The sequence below is a fragment of the Zalophus californianus genome, chromosome Y (assembly GCF_009762305.2).
Source record: "Zalophus californianus isolate mZalCal1 chromosome Y, mZalCal1.pri.v2, whole genome shotgun sequence".
In the NCBI taxonomy this organism is placed as follows: Eukaryota; Metazoa; Chordata; class Mammalia; order Carnivora; family Otariidae; genus Zalophus; species Zalophus californianus.
This window is the reverse complement of record NC_045613.1, coordinates 662,424-687,329: the sequence shown is the minus strand read 5'-3', so window position 1 is coordinate 687,329 and position 24,906 is coordinate 662,424. Positions and strand designations below refer to the sequence as shown.

The following is a 24,906-nucleotide window of genomic DNA, read 5'->3' as shown; positions in this document are numbered from 1 at the left end:
ACTGAGCAGGGAACTTGATGTGGGGCTCGATCCCAGAACCCTGGGATCACCAGGTGAGTCACCCAGGTGCCTCTATACATTGATTTTGTATCCTGTAACTTTGCTGAATTCATTTTCAGTTCTCATAGTGTTTTGGTGGAGTGTTTAGGGTTTTCTACATATCAAATCATGTCATCTGCAAATAGTGAGAATCTGACTTCTTCCTTACCAATTTGGATGTCATTTATGTATGTATGTATGTATGTATGTATGTATGTATATATCCAATATTTTGTTGTCTGATTGCTGAGGCTAGGACTTCCAGTACTATTTCGAGAATAAGAGTGGTATTCTTATTCCTTGCATTGTCACTGATTTGGGGGGAAAGCTCTCAATCTGTCCCCATTAATGATTATGTTTGCTGTGGGTTTTTCATAGATGGCCCTTATTCGGTTGAGATAGAGTCCCTATAAACCTATTTTGTAAAAGGCTTTTTTAAAAAAATCGATCTTGTACTTTTTCACATGCTTTTAATGCAGTTATTTAAATGATCATATGGTTCTTATCCTTTCTCTTATTGATGTGGTATATCACATTAATTGATTTGTGAATACTGAACCACTGTTACATCCTGGGAATAAATCCCACTTGATCATGGTAAATGATTTTTTTAACGTATTGTTGGATTCAGTTTGCTAGTATTTTGTTGAGAATTTTTGCATCTATGTTCATCAGAGATAATGATCTTTAGATGTGTGTGTGTGTGTGTGTGTGTGTGTGTGTGTGTGTGTGTGTGTGTCTATCTGGTTTTGGAATCAGAGTAATGCTGGTCTCAAAGAATGAATTTTGAAGTTTTCCTTCCTTTTCTATTTTATGGATAGTTTAAGAAAAATAGGTATTAATTCTTCTTTAAATGTCTGGTAGAATTTCCCTGGGAAACCATCCAGGCCTGGACTTTTGTTTGTTGGAAAATGTTTGATTACTGCTTCAATTTCTTTGCTGGTTATGAGTGTGTTCAAATTTTCTATTTATTCCTGTTTCAGTTTTGGTAGTTTATATGTTTATAGGAATTTCTCCATTTCTTTTAGTTTGTCCAATTTGTTGGTGTATACTTTATCTAGTCTCTTACAGTGGTGTATTTTATGGTGTTGGTCATTGTTTCTCCTCTTTCATTTGTGATTTTTTTTATTGGGTCTTTCTCTTTCTCCTCATCCTCCTCTTCCCTCTTCTTCCTCATGGATCTGGCTAGTTTATCAGTTTTGTTATTCTTTTCAAAGAAACAGCTCCTGTTTTCATTGATTTGTTCTGTTTTCTTTGTTTTGTTTTTGTTTTTATTTGTTTGTTTTAGTTTTATGCCACTTATGTCTGCTCAAATCTTTATTATTTCCTTCCTTCTACTAGCTTGGGTTTTGTTTGTTGTTCTTTTCTAGCTCTTTTAAGTGTAAGGTTAGGTTGTGTTTTTAAGACTTTTCTTGCTTCTTGAGAAAGGCTTGCAATGCTGTATACTTCCCTCTTAGGACCACCTTTGCTGCATCCCAAAGGTTTCAACTGAGTGTTTTCATTATCATTTGTTTCCATGTATTTTTTTTTATTTCTTCTCTAATTTCCTGGTTGACCCATTCATCTTTAGTAAGATGTTCTTTAGCCTCCATGTATTTGTGTTCTTGCCAAATATTTTCTTGTTCACTTCAAGTTTCATAGTGTTGTGTTCTGAAAATATGCAGGGAATAATCCATCTTTTCGTACTGGTTGATGCCTGATTTATGACCCAGCACATGATCTCTTCTGGAGAATGTCTCATGTGCACTTGAGAAAATGTGCACTTTGCTGCTTTAGGATGAAATTCTCTGAGTATATCTGTTAAGTCCATCTGGTCCAGTGTGTCATTCAAAGCCCTTGTTTCCTTATTGATCTTCTGCTTAGATGATCTGTCCATTGCAGTGGGTGGGGTGTTAAAGTTCCCTACTATATTGTATTATTATCAATGAGTTCTTTTATGTTTGTCATTAATTGTTTTATATATTTGGGTGCTCCCAAGTTGGGAGCATAAATATTTACAATTGTTAGATCTTTCTATCCCTCGTTACAGTCTTTAATTTAAAATCTAGTTTATCTGTTATAAGTATGGCTATTCCAGCTTTCTTTTAACATCCATTTGTGTGATAAAATTTTCTCCATCCCTTCACTTTCAATCTTCAGGTGTCTTTAGGTCTAACATGATTATAGGTAGTTTATAAATGAGTCTAATTTATTTATCCAGTCTGTCACCTATGATTGGAGCATTTAGTCCCTTTACATTTAAAGTGATTATTGGTAGATATTTGTTTAATGCCATTGTACTGCTTGTTTTCTCATTATTTCTGGAGTTTTTTTTCTCTGTTCCTTTCATGTTTCATCACTTTGGTCTCTCCTTTCTACTCCAGAATCCTATTTAATATTTCTTGCAGGGATGGCTTAGTGGTCATGAACCTCAGGTTTTGTCTTGGAAGCTTTTTTTTTCTTTTACTATAATAAGCTGAATATTTATTATTTATTTATTTATTTAACACTATAAATGCTTGTATTAGGAAAATCAGTTCAAATACATAACATTATGCCATAAGGAACTAGAAAAAGAAGAAACTTACCTAAAATTTAGTAGAGGAAGGAAATGACAAAGAAAAATCAGAAATAAATAAAATAGAGATCAGAATAAACAATAACATAACATTAAAGGAATGACTAGTTTAAAAAAATGGCAATGGTTTAACTAGAAGTTCAATAAGGAAACAAGGGCTTTGAATGACACACTGGACCAGGACGCAAATAGAGGACTCAAAAACTAAAATGAGAAATAAAAGAGAAAACAATGCAACAGGTACCACAGAAATACATGGTGTGATAACATATTAAACAATTATATACTAACAAATCAGATAACTTAGAAAAAAAACATAATTTCTAAAAATTCACATTACCATGATTGAATCATGAATCTTGGATCCAACAAATGGGAAATCTTCTTAGATCAATAAGACAAATGAAAGTTGAATGAGGAATAAAAAATTTCCCAACACAGAAAAGCCTAAGACTGCATGGTTTTATTGGTGAATTCTACCAAATTAACAAATATATACATAATGACAATCTTTATCTAACTCTTACAAATAATGGAATGGAGGGAGCACATTCAAAGTCGTTCCATGAGGTCAAAACTACCCAGACCAAAGTAGGATAAAAACATTGCTACTTGGCTTTCTTTTGACATCTATTTGCATGATGAATGGTTCATCATCCTCTCACTTTCAATCTGCAGGCTTCTTTAGGTCTAAAATGAGTCTCTTGTAGGCAGCATATGGACGGGTTTTGGTTTTGTTTTGTTTTGTTTCTTAATCCATTCTGACAGTCTAAAATGAGTCTCTTGTAGGCAGCATATGGACGGGTTTTGGTTTTGTTTTGTTTTGTTTCTTAATCCATTCTGACACCCTATGTCTTTTGATTGGAGCATTTAGTCCATTTACATTCAACATAATTATTGATAGATATGTATTTACCACCATTTTTTATTTTATTTCTTTTACTTGTTTTGATGCTGTGGTCTGGAGATTTTTCTGATCCTTTCTTGTCTTTTTCACTTTTGATCTTTCCTTTCCATTCAAAGAGTCCCTTTTAATATTTCTTGCAGGGCTGGCTCAGTGGTCCTGAATTCCTTTAGCTTTTGTTCTTCCAGGAAACTCTTTATCTCTCTTATTCTGAATGACAGCCTTGCTGGATAGAGTTTTCTTGGCTCCATATTTGTCCCATTCAGCAGTTTGAATATATTGCCGCTTCCTTCTGTCTTGCTAAGTTTCTGTTAAAAAACCAGCTGCTAGGCTTATGGGTTTTCCTTTGTAAGTTACTGACTTCTTCTGCCTTGCTGCTTTTAAGATTTTTTCTTTATCACTCTATTTTGCAAATTTAATTACAATATATCTTGTTGTTGGCCTGCTTTTGTTGATTTTGATATGAGTTCTCTGTGTCTCCTGGATCTGGATGTCTGTTTCCTTCCCTCCATTAGGAACATTTTCAGCTACTATTTCCTCTAATAAATTTTATGCCCCCTTTTCTCTCTCTTCTTCTGGGATTCCTATTACATGAATGTTACTACGTTTGATGGGGTCATTGAGTTCCCTAAGTCTGTTCTTGTGGTACATAATTTTTCTTTCTTTCTTTTGTTCAGCTTCATTATTTCCCTTATTTTGTCTTTTAGGTCACGTATTCATTACTCTGTTTCTTCCAGCCTGCTGTTCATTGTAGCACTTCAGTTCCCAATCTCATTTATTGTATTCTTCATCTCTGATTTATTCTTTTTTAATTATTCTATCTTGGTGGTAAGTTTCTCACTAATGTCTTTCATTCTTTTCTCAAACCCAGTGAGTATCCTTATGATTATTGCTTTAAATTCTCCATCAGGCATACTACTTATATCTGTTTCTCCTTCTATGTTTGTATAGCCTTTTGTCTCTTTAGTCATATTGTCAAGGTAGTACCATCTCTGTCTTGACTGAGACTTTGTGGGCAGGGTCTATACACTCTATGTTCATATTTATGTATCTCCCACCCCCCTGTCTCCCCATTTTTAAAGAGAGAGTGTGGAGGGGCAGAGTGAGAGGGAGATAATCTTAAGCAAGCTCCATGTCCAGTGTGGAGCCCAACATGGGGCCCAATCTCACGACCCTAAGATCATGACCTGAGCTGAAATCAAGTCATATGCTTAACCAACTGAGCCACCCAGGCGCCCCTATGTACACTTCTATGTCCAATAGTGACTCACGTATATGGGCTTCAGTATATATTGCCCTTTCCCCTTTGATACTTTTTTAAAATTTTTATTTATTTATTTGAGAGAGAGAGAGAGAACACAAGCAGTGGGGAGGGGAAGAGGGAGAGGGAGAAGCAGACTCACCACTGAGCAAGGAGCCAGACATGGGGCTTATCCCAGGACCCCAAGATCATGACCTGAGCCAAATGCAGATGCTTAACCAACTGACCAACCAGGCACCCCTCCCCCATTGATGTTTTTTAAAATGCTTGTTTTGGAATTATTTTCAATATATGAATATAATGCTAGATAGAATAATTTTTAAAATATCTTTTTAAATTTATTTGAGGAGTTTGAACTTTTTTTTTGGTCATTGTCCTTAGTTGTGCTGATTTTTAATCAATATTTATAGCAACTACATCTTATTAGGCCAGAGCACTAGATCATTACTTTATTCCGTCAATATTTATTGACTGCCCAGTATGTGTAAGTTATTTATTTTGCCACAGAGATTCAATAATAAACAAGAAGATATAGTCTTTGAAACATTTTGTTTGAAAACATTTGTTGAAAACATTTGTTTTCAAATGTCCTCCATTGTTTAAATATACCCATTTCATCTCAATTTGATTATAATATGCTAAGAAATTATTCTTTTTCTGTTTAGAGTGACTGATGAATTTTTAAAATAAGTTTTAAGGTCTATTCTTTGCTTTAGTATGGAAATTCAAGTACATCTAAAATGATTACATTCAAATTCCTCCCAAAGCTGAATGGTAAATAAAATTTGATGGAAACCAGCTGATTTTTTGCATTATGTAAATATGTATTATTAGCATAGAAAGACAGTGCATAAATCTTTTTTTAAAAGATGATTTTTTTTAAAAAGATTTGATTGATTGATTGATTGATTGATTTGCGGCAGAGAGTGCACACAAGTAGAGGGAGCAGCAGAAGGCAAGGGAGAAGTAGGCTCCCTGCTCAGCAGGGAGCCCAAGGCAGGTATGGATGCGAGGACCCTGGGATCATGACCTGAGTGGAAGGCAGAGGCTTAACTGACAGAGCCACCCAGGTGCCCCTGTTTATTTATTTTAAAGATTTTATTTATTTGAGAGAGAGAGAGTATGTGTGTGTGTGTGTGTGTGTGTGTGTGTGTGTGTACAAGCAGTGGGGAGGAACAGAGGGAGAGGGAGCCTGACTCAAGGCATGATCCCAGGACCCCAAGATCCAGGACATGAGCTGAAGGCAGACACTTAACTGAGCCACCCAGGTGCCCAATTGTACATAAATCTTATCTGTTATCTTTTAGTAATCCTTTCTGTTAGATGTCTAAAACTAGGAATGTACCTGATACATATTATTTAAAAATCTGAGTTTTCTAGGGTTTTATTATTTAGATATTAAAATTCCAGAGAAATGCTTACTTCTAAATTCTTATCCTTCCTCTGCCAGTCTCCTAACACAAGATTTTAATGTGCTTTTCCAGTAAGTATGAACAATTTCTTCTTTACCCTATACCCTATATAACCACTTTTCTGAGCAAGATGTATCTACAAATTGCTTCATGTGAGCTAAATAATTTTACTTTCTATATTTCTCAGCTGCCTAGAAGTAATTTCAAAAATCCTTGATCATGCTTTGGGGCCCTTCTCAATGTAGTTATAGCTTATCTCTCAGCTCAGTGTCTCACACAATAGAAGCTTGATAAATATTTGTTGGGACAATGAACACATACATAACTCATGTTCTGCATGCCTATTCACCACATAGGTCTGTCTCTCCCATCACACTCAAATCATGCCTAATCCATCTTCCAATCCCCAGCAACTAGAAAAAAGCGTGGCATTCAATTGGTGATTGATAATGTTTATTGAGTAAATAAAGACTTATTTCATCCTCCACACACAACCATTATTTTAGATCCAAATGACCAGAGAGCACTGCCCATGACCCCATCTCTCTGTTACTCTGTCTGTCTCTGTTTTCTTGAAGTAAAGTGTTTGTCTGCCATTAGTGTAAAGTTAATGTTGGTTTCACAAAATAAGTTGGGAAATATTCCATTCTCTCTCTTTCTTTCTTCCTTTTTTGAAGAAGTTCAGAATGATATTGGTATTAATTGTGCTTTAAATTCTAGTGAAAACCAGATGGATGAAAACTGTGAGAGCTTAGGTTTACATAAGGAAAAATGCCTGAGCTGTAGTCAAATCAGACAACTGATTATGATCTTAACCTTTATTCTTCAGCCCATTGTTACTGCAATTCCAGCCATATCTCAGAGCATAGTTTTCACACCACAGGCCATGTCTTCTTACAATGTCAGGAAATTAACTACTTCATTCTTGCCAGAATTAAAAAGATAGAGTTAGAGAACACATAAATCAAATAGAGTATAAGTCAAAGACAGAAAAATCAATTAAAGGAACAATTGAGGGGTACCTATGTAGCTCAGTCAGTTAAGCATCTGCCTTTGACTCATTTCATGATCCCAGGGTGTTGGGATAGAGTCCTACGTCAGGCTCCTCAGCAAGGAGCCTGCTTCTCCCTTTGCTGCTCACTCTCTCTCTCTGCCAAATAAATAAATAAAATCTTTAAAATAAGTTAGTAAATAAATAAATAATAAATACATATAGGAATAGTTGATAATAGTAAAAACAAATTGACAAAACAGTTGTAATAATAAAAACAAATTGACAAAACTTTAACTAAATTGACTAAGGAAAAAAAACTCAGGGAATATCAGATATGAAAGGAACTTGTTACCAATTTAACAGAAATAAAGAATTATAAGTTAATACTATGAAAAATTATGTGCTAACAAGCTGAATAACCTAGAAAGAAGAAAGGATAACTTAGATAAAATGGAGAAAGTCCTAGAAACACACAAGTTACTAACAGACATGAAATTAAGAAGGCAATGCCATTTACAATAGCATCAGAAAGGATGAAATACTAAGAAATAAATTTAACTAAGGAAACAAAAGGCTTGTACACGGAAAATTAGAAAATGTCACTGAAAGAAATTAAGAAGAAACCAGTCAGCGGAAAAATATTTGTGTTCATGAATAAGAAGACAGTATTGTTAAGATGTCCATATCACCCAAAGCAATTTACAGATTGAAAGTGATCTCTAGCAAAACATCATTTTCTTTCAGAAGTAATACAATCTATCCTAAAATTCATATAGGATCTCAAGGGACTATGATGAGCCAAAATAATCCTGAAAAAGAAGAAAAAAGTTGGAAAGCCCATGCTTCCGAATTTTAAAACTTACTACATGGCTACAATAATCAAAACAGAGTGGTATAAAGATAGACTGACTTCAGGACCAAAGAAATAAAATAGAGTGCCAAAATGAACTCTTGCACAGATGGTCAATTATTTTTGACAAAAAGGCCAAGACAACTTAACGGAAAATGACAGCCTTTCCAACAAATAATGTTGGGAAAACTGGATACCCAAATTCCAAAAAATGAAATTGAAACCTAATTTATAATATATACAAAAATTAAATTGAGAAGGCTAAAAGACCTAAACTTAAGAGCTAAAATTTTAAAGCTCTTAAAAGAAAATAAAAAGCAAATCTTTATGACATTGGTAATAATTTCGTGGATATAATAAGATCAAGGCCAAAAAAAAGGACAAAATAAATAAGTTGAATTTTATCAAAATTAAAAACTTTTGTGCATTAAAGGTCACTATCAACAGAGTATTTTCTACCTATGAACTGGTAGAAAATAATTGCAACTCCTATATCTGATAAGAGGATAATATCTAAAATATATAAAGAAATCCTATAACTTGTTAAAATAAAAAACAAATAGAGATCAGCCTTGAAAATTCACTGAGTAGACAATACCAGTTTAGTCATACAAGGAAATCTTAATTTACCTTATTTTGCAAAATTAACAGGTAGGTTATTTCTTGCTTGTGCTTCTGAAAAGCATTAGCAAAACTTAAAATATTTCTCAAAATTGATATGAGATGACTTCTAACCAATTTCTTATCATTTAAGAAAACCTAAATGCTATCACCAGTCACAGTGAAGAATAAACAAGCCTTTTCACTATATATATTGCTTTATTACAATTATAGCTCTGATTCTTATCCATGTTTAGTTTAAGTGCTCCCAGTTTTCATACTGTCTTTTTGGTGTATGTACAATAAACTTATTAATAACTACTTAATAATAAGTTATTAATAACTACTCCTTGATGATTCACTGGTTTTACTTCTATTATTTATGTACTTTAAGAAACCAAACAAGAAAAAAAAATCAATTAAAAATGGGCAAAAGATTTGAATTGGCATGTCTCCAGAGAAGATGCAGAAATGTCCAGTGAACATGTGAAAAGATGCTTAACATCATTAGTCAATAGGAAATGCAAATCAAAACAAGAATGAAATAGTGCTTCACACTCAGTAGGATAACTTATTAAAAAGACATACAGAGAGTAACAAGTGTTAGTGAACATTTGGAAAGGTTGGAAAACTTTTACATAACTTTTGGGAATGTAAAATATGCAGCTGCTATGCAAAACGTGTTGGTGAAACCTCAGAATATTAAAGGTAGAATTACCATATGATCCACTGAATCCACTTCTGGTCTTATACCCAAAAGAATTAAAACCAGATTCAAACAGGGGCGACTGGATGGCTCAGTCGTTAAGCGTCTGCCTTCAGCTCAGGTCAAGATCCCAGGGTCCTGGAATCGAGTCCCACATCTGGCTCCCTGCTCAGCAGAGAGCCTGCCTCTCCTTCTCCTTCTGCCCCTGTACCACCCTGCCCCACTCATCCTCTCTCTCTCTCTCTCTCTCTGTCAAATAAATAAAGAAAATATTTTTTTAAAATGAAGGAATTCTGACACCAGCTACAACATACATGCACTTAGACATTATGCTAAGTGAAATAAGCCAGTCATAAAAGAGTATTTAGAGTAGTTAAATTCATGGGGATGGAGACTAGAATGGTGATTATCAAGGAGAAAAGCAGAGAATAGATTTTTTACGGCATGCGGATAAAGTTTAACATTGGGAAGATTAAAAAGTTCTGGCTGGATGGTGGTATTGTTGTATAACAACATGAATTTATTTAAGGTCAGGGGACTGTACACTTAAAATGGTTAAAATATATGTTATGTATAGTTTGTGTGTGTTTCTGTTTGTGTGTGAGAGTGTATCTACTAATCTGTGATGGTAAAATGTTCGATTCAAACATCCTGCCTCCTCTTGGCCTCATTTCTTTCTTTTCCCTCTCCTGCTTGGATTTCTAATTTGTCATTGAGGGTTGATATTAAACCCTCTCCTCCCCATTCCCCATTGAATTTGTTCTTAAACACATGCTGAACCTACTCTAAGAGCCTATGTTGTCCATTTTTTAATCCAGGTTTCCAATGGCCAATAGATAAAATGGTAATTTTCATGAAGGTTACACTAGACTTGTCATTTGTTCCTGGTCAGCTCCCTATTAGCTGTGTGATTTTGCATATGCTTCATAAATTTTCTGAGCTTTGCTTTTCTCATCTGCAAAGTGGGAAAAGAGATGGCATTAACAGCATGGGATTGCTATAACAGTTCAAAGAAATAAGTGCACCTCATATATTAAACATGCTGAATAGTTGGTCACTTTTATTATAGTTATAGTCTCTTAGGTCTCAAAAAATGCACTATTATTTCTCCCCTCTTTGACCTCTTGGTAGCTTTGATAATAATGACCATACTCTACTTTCTCATTCCCTCTCTTCTCCCACAACATTTTGGTCCCTGATTTCTCTGATTACTCTTGTTCTATTGATTTCCCTGATTGCCTTTTCTCCATTCTCCCTTCAGAGTTATTGATCCCCATTTGATCCTCAACCCTCCTTTCTTTTTACTCCTAGGTGAATTCATCCTCTCTATGTCTTCAATCACTGCCTCCAACTCGCTGGTTCCCTAACCCCTATTTTGACCCAGATCTCACTGAAAAATCTGCACCCATATATCCTACAGCATGCTAGACATCTTCACTTGGTCCACCATGGGAACTTTGATCTCATCATACTCCCTTTAGTCCATTATTTCTTTCCTCTTCCAGCTCCATTTGCCATGCCAGTTAATGGTCCTATTGTTCAGGGCATAACCCAAACTATGGATCTCAAATTCATCCTTGATGCTTCCTAATCTCTCTCTCATCATGCTCAGTTGGCTGGTCATTCTCTCTATCAGTATGACTACCTTGGTGCACATTCTCCTGGACCATACCTATAGCACTGTAACCTGACTTCAGTCTCTTCCTCTTCAACACACCCTAAAAGTGATTTAGAAAGACCTACAATACCCTTCACAGTCAGCCTCCGACACTTTCCAAAGCCATCTGTTCCTCTGCCCTCTCACTCCCATCAAAACCCTGATTACATCCCCACTCAGCCTTATCTTTCATCCTTGCCAAATTACTTTTTTTACTTGGATGTATCATTCCTTTGTACCTCTATGCCTCTGTGCATACTGCTTTCCATCTTGGTAGGTTTTTCTTCTTCTTTGCTCCTCAGTTGTTCATTCTTTATATTTACAAAGCCTGTGTTATTCATTGTATATTATCAGTCTTTCCCAGTGTGTTGTGAGTGCTTATGGTCATGAAGAGAACTCATATTCAGGAGTTTCTGTTGCCTCCAAGGACTTGACATTTTCTCCATGCTCACTCCAAGTGTTGTGAATCGGAGACTCATCAGTCAGCAAGGAAATAATTTCTACACTTTGTAGACTATTGAGCTTAATTTAGCTATTCATCCATCTATCACTATAAGAATTGATTCTTTTGGCTAATTAAATTTGAAGGAATTGGTCAGTTCACTTTCTTCTTGTTGCCTGGTGGTAATCATAATAGCAATAGTAATGATGAAATACACCATGTGACTGGCACATTTGATTTGCCTCCTTCATAAATACCTGTTCGAAAATCCTGAAGGTAGATTTTAGAGGGCACTTCGTGGATATAGGGCTTTAGAAAAATTTTGAGGTACAATGAATTCCTATACTCCAGTGATACGGAATGCAGCCCACACAGTGAGGCTGAATCTTTGCCATACTTGTTAGAATCCTGAGGAGAGAACTTTGTCCTTCCTATTCAGTAAACCTCTTTCACTGAAATCAGAGGCCCCTGCTTTTGATTTTTCATTGGCTAGCTTTGACATTGGACTTCACACTAAAGACTAGAGGTCAGTTCTTTCATTTCTGAGCTTGTCCCTGCAATGCAGGAATCCCAGATAGATGCTAACCCCTGTTATAACATGCAACCTTCTGTTCCAGGGCCCAAAATCTCAACATAGGCTTAGGACACAGCATTACTTTCTTAATACAGCAAGAAGTTTTCATGTGATCCTTTCATTAATTAACCTCTTATTTGAAATACTTCCCAGTTTACAGAAAAGTTACAAGAATGATAAAAATAAATTTCTAAGAACTTCACATAGATATACTTTTTGTTAACATTTTGTCACATTTGGTTTATTACTCTTTCTCTTTTTTTTCTGAACTATTCTCTGAGCCCTTCTAAAGTAACTTAGGTTATATTTCCTAAGAATGAGAATATTCTCTTACATAATAAAGAGAAATGATCAAAGTTAGGACATTTAACATAAATATATTGCTACTTTTATTTAATATAATGTTCATACATAAATTGTGCCAGTTTTTCTATAAATGTGGTTTATAGCACTTTTATTCTTTTTCACTCTATAATCTAATCCAGTATCCTGTGTTGCATGTAGCTGCCCTGCCTCTTTAATCTGACACAATTTTCCACTGTTCTTTGTCTTTCAAGATGTTCACATATTTAAGAATAAGGTATTTCCTTAGGTTTGGGCTTGCATGATGTTTTTACATGATAGGAATTAGATAATTAGAATACCCCATAAGGGATATTGTGTGTCCTTCTTGGTGCCTCACATGAGAAGAGAAGGAGAGGAGGGAAGAGGTCAGTTTATGTCATTCATTAACAATGACTTGGATCTCTTGTTTATGTGGTTTGCACGAGGTTTCTTCTATAGAATTATCATTTTCTCCTTTGTAATTAAACCTTGGGGAGATACTTTGAGATTCAACATTCCTATTCCTTATCAAACTTTCAGCAAATAGCTTTGGCATTTATTCATTATTCTTGACTAATTCATTATTTCTATGATGTCAGCAAAAAGGTGATTTTTTTGTCATTCTTTCTAATGTGACTTTATTTTCGTGTTCTACCTTATATGTATAAACCAATAAAAACAATTTCAAACTTTATATGGTAGCAACATGAAAACTAAAATAAAATTGTGAGCTGGTTCTGCTAGCTGATGCTCAACATATAGAGGTTCCATGGTAAGTGAATATTTTCAAAGGCTCTTTCAAGATATGGCTGATGAATTGTGCTATCATTTCATCTGTAAGAGTAAGCTTAGGGCTGTTTGCAACTAACATTCTCATGTATTATGCTGTTATTTTAAAAAATACAGATGCAGCGCACCTAGGTGGCTCAGTTGGTTAAGTAGCTGCTTTGGGCTCAGGTCATGATCCCAGGGTCCTGGGATGGAGCCCCACATTGGGCTCCCTGCTCAGCGGGGAACCTGCTTCTCCCTCTCCCTCTGCCTGCCACTCTGCCTACTTGTGCTTTCTCTCTCTGACCAGAATGCGTGAACACTTATTCTGATGTTCCCTAAAGTTGTCTAGACAACAGTAAAATAATATACTTTCTGCTCTTCTGGCACACAGGTGGCCCCATGAGGCCTGTAAAGTGTTAGGCCCTTTCATCTTAGCCTTTAATGCACTTTACATAGTTACTCATTCTATAAAATCTGTGGACTTAGTTCTGGGCTTTGCAGAGAATAGCTCCCTGGATCATCACCTGCCTGATCATCACCTGCCTGTTAGAAAAATAAATCCATGTGTACATGGTGTGGAGTGGCTTGCTTTGTTTTTTAATCTCAAAGAGCCTTCCCAGTCTGGAGGATATTTTACTATCCTTTCTCCACCTTCCAAGTGGGAATGTAAATTGGTGCACCTACCATGGAAGACAGTATATAGGTTCCTGAATAAAGCTACATATGATCCAGTAATTCTACTATTGGGTATTTACCTGAAGTAAACAAAAACACTAATTTGAGGATACATACATCCCTATGCTTATTGCAGTATTAGTTACAAAAGCCAAGACATAAGAGCAACTCATAGGTCCATCAATAGATGAATGGATAAAGAACGTGGTATACATACACAGTATTACACAGCTGTAAAAAAAAGACCAACAACATGGCTAATGTAAAAAGTATTATGCTAAATGAAATAAGCCAGTCAGAGAAAGAGAAATACCATATGATTTCACTCACATTTGGAATTTAAGAAACAAAATAAATGAACATGGGGGGAGGAAAAGAGTGAGAGAGAGGCAAACTAAGAAAAAGACTCCTAACTATATAGAACAAACTGATGGTTACCAGAGGGAAGACTGGTGGGGGATGGGTGAAACAGGTGATGGAAATTAAGGAGTGCACTTGTCATGATGAGCACTGGGTGATGTATGGAAGTGCTGAATCACTATAGTGTACAGCTGAACCTATAGAACACTGTAGGTTCATTCATAAACAAATAAAAGAATGAGAACTTAACATTTGTGACAACACATATGTATCTAGAGAATCTAATGCTAAGGGGAAAAAGGCAGCGAAAGGCAAATATGTGATTTTACTCATATGTGGAATCTAAAAAACAAATGAACAAATGAAGAAACAAATGAAAGAAATAGATTTTTTTTTCCCCAGGAGATGGTGAGTTTTATTGTCTTGTCTGGATAGAGGTTTGATTTGCTCTCAAATGTTCCAGGATGGAGAGACTAGGAGAAAGCACAGGATGCAGAGGTCTATTAGGTGCAATCTTCTCTCTCATTCTCATCTTCACCATCAACAGAGAGAGCAGCATATTTACTTGCAGAACTGAATTTGGAAGCTGGATAGTCTTCAGGTTTCTTTGGCTCAGGTGCACATGTGACTCCTTGCAGTGGTCTTTGTTCTCTCCGTCTCCAGACCGTGGCTGGAGTTCCCACTTTGGCCTTTTGGGACACTCACCCCATCTAGTTTGTTTTCATCTACTCTACTTGCTGGTCCTTTCTCAGGTGATTGAGCTGGAACTACTTCCCCCCACCACTTGTAGGGGATTGCTGCTCTGTGTCCGAGCTCTAAGATCGAGCAAGAGGGTTAGAACTTCGGTTCACCCAAGCATTCTCTTTTAGTGGAGGGGCTGGCATTACCTTCAGAGTCTGTTCAGATTTGGGAGGCTTAAGAGTTGGAGAGTGACAGTCTTCCTCCTTATTGGGTGCTTCTTTTTCTAGAAACTTCTCACTCTCTGTTCTTCATGCATTTCTACCAGATGCGGCCGAGGTCCCAGTCGTGATGGGGCACTTCCTGTCCTGGACCATTCCCGTTTCTCAGTCTCTTCACTTTGCCAGCTTGGGTGTCTCTCCCGGGGCTATTCTACTTTTGGTTCATCCAGAGGGCGCTGCAGCTTCTCCTGCTCCTTCTGCAGCCGCTCTTCCACTTCTAGCTCTCTAGTAGCTGTGTCAACAGGCTTTGGCCCTCCAAAGATAGAGGCTGCTTTGACTAGACTGGGAGATGCTAACAGAGGAATCATCTTCCTTAGGAGTATTGCAAGGCTTTAGATTCAGTTTGGGTCTTGGGGCGGTGGCGGGGAGCTCTATCATCATGTCTCTAGTCTTCGCAAGAGCAATCATCTCTGGAGCTCCATGCGCAAGGGTCTCGTCTGTCTTTAGAGCGGTCCCCGCCCCCTCTGCAGTCATCATCCCTACGGTTCCCACTACTAAATGCTCTTCTGCCACTGCCCATCCTGGAATCGTATCCTCTGTGGTAGTCTCTGCTGCCTCGGTCATCATAGCAATCCCAGCCCCCATATAGATCCATATCTCGGCGTGGGCCATCACGATACCCGTCCCAATACTGATCACCGTATTGGTCTGAATCATAACGATCTTGATATTTGTATCCAAAGTTGTCATCACCTCCTCGGTGGGTAGTCATCAAAGCTGTCTGTGGCAGGACGCACCCTCCAGTCTGTTTTGTCAGAATCCCGATTTCTATCTCGGCCAAAAGAATGATCATCCCTGTCTTTATCCTGTGCTTCATCAGCAACGTCCCCTCGAATTCTGTTACCTAGAGACTCTTCGTTGAGGGTCAGGGAACTAAGCAAAGAATCCACGTCCTCAAACTTCGTGTAACCAAACCTTTCAACCTCTCTGGATTGTGGGGTTTACATGGTAAATGCATTGCACTTCTTTATTTTTTTTTAATTTTTTTATTGTTATGTTAATCACTATATATTACATAATTTGTTTTGGTGTAGTGTTCCATGATTCATTGTTTGTTCATAACACCCAGTGCTCCATGCAGAATGTGCCCTCTTTAATACCCATCACCAGGCTAACCCATCCCCCCACCCTCCTCCCCTCTAGAAACCTCAGTTTGTTTTTCAGAGTCCATCATCTCTCCTGGTTCCTCTCCCCCTCTGACTTACTCCCCTTCATTCTTCCTCTCCTGCTATCTTCTTCTCTTTCTTCTTTCTTAAAATATGTTGCGTTATTTGTTTCAGATCTGTGATTCAACAGTCTTACACAATTCACAGCGCTCACCGTAGCACATATCTTCCCCAATGTCTATCACCCAGCCACCCCCTCCCTCCCACCCCCGACCACTCCAGCAACCCTCAGTTTGTTCTTGAGATTAAGAATTCCTCATATCAGTGAGGTCATATGATACATGTCTTTCTCTGATTGACTTATTTCACTCAGCATAACACCCTCCAGTTCCATCCACGTCGTTGCAAATGGCAAGATCTCATTCCTTTTGATGGCCGCATAATATTCCATTGTGTATATATACCACATCTTCTTTATCCATTCATCTGTCGATGGACATCTTGGCTCTTTCCACAGTTTGGCTATTGTGGACATTGCTGCTATAAACATTGGGGTGCACGTACCCCTTTGGGTCCCTACATTTGTATCTTTGGGGTAAATACCCAGTAGTGCAATTGCTGGATCGAATGGTAGCTCTAATTTCAACTGTTTGAGGAAACTCCATACTGTTTTCCAGAGGGGTCGCACCAGCTTGCATTCCCACCAACAGTGTAGGAGGGTTCCCCTTTCTCCACATCCCCGCCAACATCTGTCATTCCCTGACTTGTTAATTTTAGCCATTCTGACGGGTGTGAGGTGGTATCTCATTGAGGTTTTGATTTGGATTTCCCTGATGCCGAGCGATGTTGAGCACTTTTTCATGTGCCTGTTGGCCATTTGGATGTCTTCTTTGGAAAAATGTCTGTTCATGTCTTCTGCCCATTTCTTGATTGGATTATTTGTTCTTTGGGTGTTGAGTTTGATAAGTTCTTTATAGATTTTGGATACTAGCCCTTTATCTGATATGTCATTTGCAAATATTTTCTCCCATTCTGTCGGTTGTCTTTTGGTTTTGTGGACTGTTTCTTTGGCTGTGCAAAAGGTTTTTATCTTGATGAAATCCCAATAGTTCATTTTTGCCCTGGCTTCCTGCGCCTTTGGTGATGTTTCTAGGAAGAAGTTGCTGCGGCTGAGGTCGAAAGAGGTTGCTACCTGTGTTCTCCTTTAGGATTTGGATAGACTCCTCTCTCACATTTAGGTCTTTCAACGATTTGGAGTCTATTTTTGTGTGTGGTGTAAGGAAATGGTCCAGTTTCATTCTTCTGCATGTGGCTGTCCAATTTTCCCAACACCATTTGTTGAAGAGACTGTCTTTTTTCCACTGGACATTCTTTCCTGCTTTGTCAAAGATAAGTTGACCATAGAGTTGAGGGTCCATTTCTGGGCTTTCGATTCTGTTCCTTTGATCTATGTGTCTGTTTTTGTGCCAGTACCGTACTGTCTTGATGATGACAGCTTTGTAATAGAGCTGGAAGTCCGGAATTGTGATGCCGCCAGCTTTGCTTTTCTTTTTCAAGATTCCTCTGGCTATTCGGGGTCTCTTCTGGTTCCATACAAATTTTAGGATTATTTGTTCCATTTCTTTGAAAAAAGTGGATGGTATTTTGATGGGGATTGCATTGAATGTGTAGATTGCTCTAGGTAGCATTGACATCTTCATAATGTTGGTTCTCCCAATCCATGAGCATGGAATGTTTTTCCATTTCTTTGTGTCTTCTTCAATTTCTTTCCTGAGTATTTTATAGTTTTCTGAGTACAGATCCTTTGCCTCTTTGGTTAAATTTATTCCTAGGTATCTTATGGTTTTGGGTGCAATTGTGAATGGGATCGACTCCTTGATTTGTCTCTCTTCTGTCTTGTTGTTGGTGTATGGGAATGCCACTGATTTCTGTGCGTTGATTTTATAGCCTGCTACTTGACTGAATTCCTGTATGAGTTCTAGCAGTTTTGGGGTGGAGTCTTTTGGGTTTTCCACATAAAGTATCATATCATCTGCAAAGAGTGAGAGTTTGACTTCCTCTTTGCCGATTTGGATGCCTTTGATTTCTTTTTGTTGTCTGATTGCTGTGGCTAGGACTTCTAATACTATGTTGAATAGCAGTGGTGAGAGTGGACATCCCTGCCGCGTTCCTGACCTTAGGGGAAAAGCTCTCAGCTTTTCCCCATTGAGAATGATATTCGCTGTAGGTTTTTCATAGATGGCTTTTATGATATTGAGGTATGTACCCTCTATCCCTATACTCTGAAGAGTTTTGATCAAGAAAGGATGCTGTACTTTGTCAAATGCTTTTTCTGCATCTATTGAGAGGATCATATGATTCTTGTTCTTTCTTTTGTTAATGTATTGTATCACGTTGATTGATTTGCAGATGTTGAACCAGCCTTGCAGCCCAGGGATAAATCCCACTTGGTCGTGGTGAATAATCCTTTCAATGTACTGTTGGATCCTATTGGCTAGTATTTTGTTGAGAATTTTTGCATCCATGTTCATCAAGGATATTGGTCTGTAATTCTCCTTTTTGATGGGATCTTTGTCTGGTTTTGGGATCAAGGTAATGGTGACCTCATAAAATGAATTTGGAAGTTTTCCTTCCATTTCTACTTTTTGGAACAGTTTCAGGAGAATAGGTATTAATTCTTCTTTAAATGTCTGATAGAATTCCCCTGGGAAGCCATCTGGCCCTGGGCTTTTGTTTCTTGGGAGATTTTTGATGACTGCTTCAATTTCTTTCATGGTTATAGGTCTGTTCAGGTTTTCTATTTCTTCCTGGTTCAATTTTGGTAGTTGATACATCTCTAGGAATGCACCCATTTCTTCCAGGTTATCTAATTTGCTGGCATAGAGTTGCTCATAATATGTTCTTATAATTGTTTGTATTTCTTTGGTGTTGGTTGGGATCTCTCCTCTTTCATTCATGATTTTGTTGATTTGGGTCCTTTCTCTTTTCTTTTTGATCAGTCTGGCCAGGGGTTTATCAATCTTGTTAATTCTTTCAAAGAACCAGCTCCTAGTTTCGTTGATCTGTTCTACTGTTCTTTTGGTTTCTAGTTCATTGATTTCTGCTCTGATCTTTATTATTTCTCTTCTCCTGCTGGGTTTAGGCTTTATTTGCTGTTCTTTCTCCAGCTCCTTTAGGTGTAGGGTTACATTGTGTATTTGAGACCTTTCTTGTTTCTTGAGAAAGGCTTGTATTGCTATATACTTTCCTCTCAGGACTGCCTTTGCTGTATCCCAAAGATTTTGGACAGTTGTGGTTTCATTTTCATTGGTTTCCATGAATTTTTTTAATTCTTCTTTAATTTCCTGGTTGACCCATTCATTCTTTAGTAGGATGCTCTTTAGCCTCCATGTATTTGAGTTCCTTCCAACTTTCCTCTTGTGATTGAGTTCTAGTTTCAAGGCATTGTGGTCTGAAAATATGCAGGGAATGATCCCAATCTTTTGGTACTGGTTGAGACCTGATTTGTGACCTAGGATGTGATCAATTCTGGAGAATGTTCCATGGGCACTAGAGAAGAATGTGTATTCCGTTGCTTTGGGATGGAATGTTCTGAATATGTCTGTGAAGTCCATTTGGTCCAGTGTGTCATTTAAAGTCTTTATTTCCTTGTTGATCTTTTGCTTAGATGATCTGTCCATTTCAGTCAGGGGGGTGTTAAAGTCCCCCACTATTATTGTATTGTTGTCAATGTGTTTCTTTGCTTTTGTTATTAATTGCCTTATATATTTGGCTGCTCCCATGTTCGGGGTATAGATATTTACAATTGTTAGATCTTCTTGTTGGATAGACCCTTTAAGTAGGATATAGTGTCCTTCCTCATCTCTTATTACAGTCTTTGTTTTAAAATCTAGTTTGTCTGATATAAGGATTGCCACCCCAGCTTTCTTTTGGTGTCCATTAGCATGGTAAATGGTTTTCCACCCCCTCACTTTCAATCTGGGGGTGTCTTTGGGTCTAAAATGAGTCTCCTGCAAACAGCATATGGATGGGTCTTGTTTTTTAATCCAATCTGATAGCCTGTGTCTTTTGATTGGGGCATTGAGCCCATTTACATTCAGGGTAACTATTGAAAGGTATGAATTTAGTGCCATTGTATTGCCTGTAAGGTGACTGTTACTGTATGTTGTCTGTGTTCCTTTCTGATCTTTGCTGCTTTTAGGCTCTCTCTTTGCTTAGAGGACCTCTTTCAATATTTCTTGGAGGGCTGGTTTCGTGTTTGCAAATTCCTTTAGTTTGTGTTTGTCCTGGAAGCTTTTTACCTCTCCTTCTATTTTCAATGACAGCCTAGCTGGATATAGTATTCTTGGCTGCATATTTTTCTCGTTTAGTGCTCTGAAGATATCTTGCCAGTCCTTTCTGGCCTGCCAGGTCTCTGTGGATAGGTCTGTTGCCAATCTAATATTTTTACCATTGTAGGTTACATATCTCTTCTCCCGAGCTGCTTTCAGGATTTTCTCTTTGTCTCTGAGACTCGTAAGTTTTACTATTAGATGTCGGGGTGTTGACCTATTTTTATTGATTTTGAGAGGGGTTCTCTGTGCCTCCTGGATTTTGATGCCTGTTTCCTTCCTCACATTAGGGAAGTTCTCTGCTATTATTTGCTCCAATATACCTTCTGCCCCTCTCTCTCTTTCTTCTTCTTCTGGGATCCCAATTATTCTAATGTTGTTTCGTCTTATCGAATCACTTATCTCTCGAATTCTGCCCTCGTGATCCTGTAGTTGTTTCTCCCTCTTTTTCTCAGCCTCTTTACTTTCCATCATTTGGTCTTCTATATCACTGATTCTCTCTTCTGCCTCATTTATCCTAGCAGTTAGTGCCCCCATTTTTGATTGCACCTCATCAATAGCCTTTTTGATTTCGACTTGGTTAGATTTTAGTTCTTTTATTTCTCCAGAAAGGGTTTCTCTAATAACTTCCACGCTTTTTTCAAGCCCAGCTAGTATCTTTAAAGTCATGATTCTGAACTCTAGGTCCGACATCGTACTAATGTCCGTATTGAGTAGGTCCCTGGCTGACGGTACTACCTCTTGTTCTTTTTGCTGAGGTGATTTTTTTCGTCTTGTCATTTTGTTCAGAGGAGAATAGATGAATGAGAGAACAAAATGCTATAAGGTCCCCAGCAAATATACTGTATACAAATCAGAAAAGACCTGAAACCAGGGGAAAAGAAGGGAAAGAAAGAAAAAAGAAAGAGAAAAAAAAAAGAAAAAGAAAAAAGATAAAAAGATAAAAACAAAAACAGAACAATACAAAAAAAGCAGAATGTGATCAAATATGATCAGGCTAATGCATAGATCAGTGCCACACACTAGATTTTGGGCGTATTTTGGTCTGTTAGAAAAAAGTGTCTCCTAAAATCAAAGGAAGAAAGACATATATGTACAAAATAAGGGTTGATACAATGAAGGGATAGAAGATGACTGTAAAGATGAAAATTATAAAAGATTTTATAAAAGGACTAGATAAGAAGTTGTTTGAAAAAAGAAAGAAGATTTAAAAAAAAAAAGAAAAAAAGGGAGATAATGTGATCAGGCAGGAGACTGGAACAGAACCATACACTAGTGATTTAGGGTATATTTTTATCTGTTAGAAGAAAATGTATCTCAAAATTTTAAAGAGAGAACAACTTATATATATATATGCCAAAAATAAGGGTAACTACTATGAAGGGATAAAATATGACTCTAAAAATGAAATATAAAAAATGGTTTTTGTTTTTTTTTTATAAAAAGAGATTGATAAGATGTTGGTTGAAAAAGGGAAAAAGAAAAAGAAAAAAAAAAACAGTTAACAAAAATTAACTTTGATGAACTAATGAATCATGGTAAAAAAAAGCCATGAATTCTATGTGCAGTATTCCCGTAGCGCTGGAGTTCTCCCGTTCTCCTTGATCGGTAAACTTGGTCTTGGCTTGCTGGCTGTTCGTGCTGGTCTTCTGGGGGGAGGGGCCTGTTGCTGTGGTTTCCAAATGTCTTTGCCGGAGGCTGAATTGCCCCGCCCTTGTCGGTCCGGGCTAAGCAAGCTGCTCGGGTTTGATCTCAGGAGCTTTTGTTCCCTGCAAGCTCTCTGTACAGCCTTGGAGGACCGGGGCAAAAATGTGGCCTCCCAATCTCCACCCAGAGGAGCTGAGAACTCGGGGCCCCACTCCTCAGTGCGCCCCCAGAGGAAAGCAGTCACTCCCTTGTCCCTGGTCTCCGGCCGCTCTCCGTGCTCACCCAGCCTGTGACCGAGCCTTTGTATCTCTGGCACCCAACCCCGTGTGGAGTCTCCAAACCCAGCAGATCCCTGCGGTGCGTTCCCACGCCACTCCTCCCCGGGAAGGAAGGGGAGTCTCCCGGGATCTGCCACCTGTTGGGTCCCTGCTGCAGGAGCAGTGGCCCGACTGGGCCGCGGATCACAGTTTATGGCAACCCCAAGCTGAGAGCCCGCACCTCGGCTCCGCCTCTGCAGCCGGCCCCCCTGCTCCGATACCTGGGAGCTCTGGCGCACTCAGGCTCCCCCGGTCCTTCTGTGACCCCAAGGGTCCCGAGGCCCCACTGTCCCGTGAGGGTTTCACCCCCGCTTAGCCACTGGAGCGACGTCCCTCAGCGGAGCCAACTTCCAAAAGGTCCAACTTTGTGCTCCGCGGCTCTAGCACTTGCCAGAAGCGGCCGGCGGAGGCCCCTCCCCTGCCGTCTATCCTCCCAAATATCGCCTCGGATTCACTTCTCCGCACGTCCTACCTTCCAGTAAGTGGTCGCTTCTCTGTTCAGAGAGTTGTTGCTACTCTCCTCTTTGATCTCCTGTTGAGTTTGTAGGTGTTCAGAATAGTTTGATCCCTATTCAGCTGAATTCCTTAGACCAGACGAAATCTAGGTCTCCTACTCCTCCGCCATCTTGCTCCGCCCCCCAATGCATTGCACTTCTGTCGGATCATAGGGCAAGTTGCCTAGAAAAGCGATATAGCATGATGATTTCGGAAGACGGCTCTGGTTGATATTGGGTTCCCAAGCAGCTGGTGGAACAGTGGACAGAACGGAACGGTCAGTTGCAGGTGCCCTATACACGTCATCATTTTTGCTGTGCCAAGTGGTTCAAACATCTCCTTCCAGGTCATCTGTTTCATCTGTTTCATCAGCCTAGCTGACTGGGGACATTGGTGCTCCCTCCTCCAGTCCATCCTCAGCCAGAAACTCTGTTAGGGAAATACTTTTCCCTCTCTTCTTTTCTGCCGAGGCCGCCATGTTGGAAGAAGTAGCAAGAAATAGATTTTAAATACACAGAACAAACTGGTGATTACCACAGAGAAGGGGAGTAAAGGGATGGGCAAAATAGGTGAAGCAGATTAAGAGAACAAACTTTCAATTATCAAATAAATAAATAATAATGAAAGGTACCCAGGGAATATAATCAATAGTATTGTAAAACTTTGTGTGGTGACAGATGGTGACTACATTTATCATGGTGATCCCTGAGAAATGTATAAATTGTTGAATCACTATGTTGGAAACCTGAAGCTAATATAACAATGTATGTGAGATGTACTCCAACTTTAAAAAAAATAGAGAACAACAACAAAAACAACAAATGAGGGGTGGAGGGATGATCCAGACAACAGAACCAAAACATTCACCTAAATGTCTTATATCAGAAAACATTTTCCCAATGAATGAACAAAGCTAAAGTTGTGCATTCTTGGCATGAATTCTAATTAAATATAATTGCTTAAAATGCTTAATCATTTCAGATAAAGTTTATCCATAGTGTTAGATTGCTGCTTTTGTTACATGTCAAAGATTAAGAACTAAAATGCATAAAGCATCAGAACAACAACAACAACCAGGCAAAAAGCCTGTCTCTAGATATATTGACCTGTATAGCTACTTCCCTGGGACAGGGGAATTCCCTCCTGTTCATATACATAGTGTCTTGTGGAAGGTAATGCCAATTATATTATCAGGGAGGAATTCATCTGGTCTGCTTTTCCTTTTTCTTTCCACTTTCTTCACTTATTTTAACCTCGATTTTTTTATTTCTTATCTCAAATTTAGTGTTAATCAGACATGGCTAGGTGAAATTCTCCAACATTGAATTCAGTGTCTTTAAGAGATGACTTTCATTAAAATGGGTGTGATGGACTACTGACTTTCAAAAAAAGTTTTCTCTGAATGAAAATTGACCTGGTTGCCATGATTTGGGCATTAAAAAAATAATATCCTGAGGTAGAAGAGACAGACCTTCTTCACAGAATAATTCCAAATTATGTATCTAGATATTCTGCTCTCAAAGATGAAGAGATTAGTACTTCAACCCCCACTAGATTTATTGACTCATTTCCAAGATTAGAGTATTGGACAGGGAAGGGTAAACACTAACATTATAGTGGAGAGCACCTTAACCTTGGGTAACACTACCAGTGATGTCATGTAGATATCAGGTATCCTCTGATAGGCTGTGTCAAGAAGAGAACTTTGCCTCTTTCCAAAAACACATAGCCCCTAATCTAGTCTAATCAGAAAATGCAAATCGGGGAACAGTCAGCAAAATACCTGACCAGTAATACCAAAAATTCTCAACATCACGAAAAAATATGAAATGAAGAAACTGTCATAGCTCAGAGGAGATTAAGGAGAAATGAAAATTAAATGGTATCCTGGATTGAATTCTGGTACAGAAAAAGACATTTAATGG

At 38.2% G+C, this 24,906-nt stretch overlaps 1 pseudogene; it reads right to left on the bottom strand.

Annotated features, from left to right (window-relative positions):
- Positions 1 to 14,629: 14,629 nt before the first annotated feature.
- LOC118356645 lies at positions 14,630 to 23,459 on the bottom strand (annotated as a pseudogene).
- Between the last annotated feature and the right edge of the window lie 1,447 nt (positions 23,460 to 24,906).